The following is a 1,890-nucleotide window of genomic DNA, read 5'->3' as shown; positions in this document are numbered from 1 at the left end:
ATGTGTGTGTGTGTGTGTGGTGTGTGTGGTGTGTGTGTGTGTTGTGTGTGTGTGTGTGTGTGTGTGTGTGTGTGTGTGTGTGTGTGTGTGTGTGTGTGTGTGTGTGTGTGTGTGTGTGTGTGTGTGTGTGGTGTGTGTGTGCGTGTGCGTGCGTGTGTGCACGTGTGTGTGTTGCATGGCACGCGTCCATGTACGTGCGTGTCTTCCGAACAAAGCCATCGTGTAGCTAGACAACCTCATTTCCCCTTAACCCACTTCTGGAGCTGAGGAGGGCTGCTTCACTAATAGTTGTCAAGCCTTAGCTTCAGTAATAGTTACTAAGCGGTATAAAAAAAGGGGGTCATTACGGGAAGCAGCCTGTCTCGTCTTAGTGTGTGTGTAATTAACATTTCACAGTGCCTATCTCATTAGACGAGACAAGGGAAGTTGAGCAGGCAGGAACTGAAGCACTGAGGCACAGTACGGCAAGTCACATGAGATTCAGAACTCAATGGAATCTGTCTCTCTTCTTACATCTAGAGAAAGGGACTTTTTCATCTGTTTTCTGTCTGTTCTCTTCTTATCCATCTAGAGAAAGGGACTTTTTCATCTGTTTTCTGTCTGTCTCTCTTCTTATCCATCTAGAGAAAGGACTTTTTCATCTGGTTTCTGTCTGTCTCTCTTCTTATCCATCTAGAGAAAGGGACTTTTTCATCTGTTTTCTGTCTGTCTCTCTTCTTATCCATCTAGAGAAAGGGACTTTTTCATCTATTTTCGTCTGTCTCTCTTATCCATCTAGAGAAAGATCAAATCAAATCAAACATTATTTGTCACATGCCCCGAATACAAGCGTAGACCTTACCGTGAAATGCGTATTACAAGCCTTTTACCAACCGTGCTGTTCAAGAAGAATTAAGAAATATTTACCAAATAAACTAAAGTAAAAAGTTTAGGGACTTTTCAGAGTGTTTTCTGTCTCTTTCTCCCTATCCATCTAGAGATAGGAACTTTTTCAGTCCACAAAATAGCCCCTTGAAGCAGGTAAAAGTTGGACAGTATGAACATGCAGTAAGTGATAGCATTTTTATTTTTTTCAGTTGTGCAGTGGCCTTGGTAGATAAACTGATATAGATTCCCTGTTGTTAGCTTACTCCAGGGACTGGGAATGATGAAGGCTTTCTCTATGTTAGTGTAGGGACTGGGACTGATGAAGGCTTTCTCTATGTTACTGTAGGGATGGGAATGATGAAGGCTCTCTCTATGTTACTGTAGGGACTGGGAATGATGAAGGCTTTCTCTATTTTACTGTAGGGACTGGGAATGATGAAGGCTCTCTCTATGTTACTGTAGGGACTGGGAATGATGAAGGCTTTCTCTATGTTACTGTAGGGACTGGGAATGATGAAGGCTTTCTCTATGTTACTGTAGGGACTGGGAATGATGAAGGCTTTCTCTATGTTACTGTAGGGACTGGGAATGATGAAGGCTTTCTCTATGTTACTGTAGGGACTGGGAATGATGAAGGCTTTCTCTATATTACTGTAGGGACTGGGAATGATGAAGGCTTTCTCTATGTTACTGTAGGGACTGGGAATGAAGGCTTTCTCTATGTTACTGTAGGGACTGGGAATGATGAAGGCTTTCTCTATGTTACTGTAGGGACTGGGAATGATGAAGGCTCTCTCTATGTTACTGTAGGGACTGGGAATGATGAAGGCTTTCTTATGTTACTGTAGGGACTGGGAATGAGAAGGCTTTCTCTATGTTACTGTAGGGACTGGGAATGATGAAGGCTTTCTCTATGTTACTGTAGGGACTGGGAATGATGAAGGCTTTCTCTATGTTACTGTAGGACTGGGAATGATGAAGGCTTCTCTATGTTACTGTAGGGACTGGGAATGATGAAGGCTT

Source organism: Salvelinus sp. IW2-2015, unplaced genomic scaffold (genome assembly GCF_002910315.2).
Source record: "Salvelinus sp. IW2-2015 unplaced genomic scaffold, ASM291031v2 Un_scaffold4753, whole genome shotgun sequence".
NCBI lineage: Eukaryota > Metazoa > Chordata > Actinopteri > Salmoniformes > Salmonidae > Salvelinus > Salvelinus sp. IW2-2015.
The sequence above is the reverse complement of the archived record's forward strand: the minus strand, read 5'-3'. Positions refer to the sequence as shown.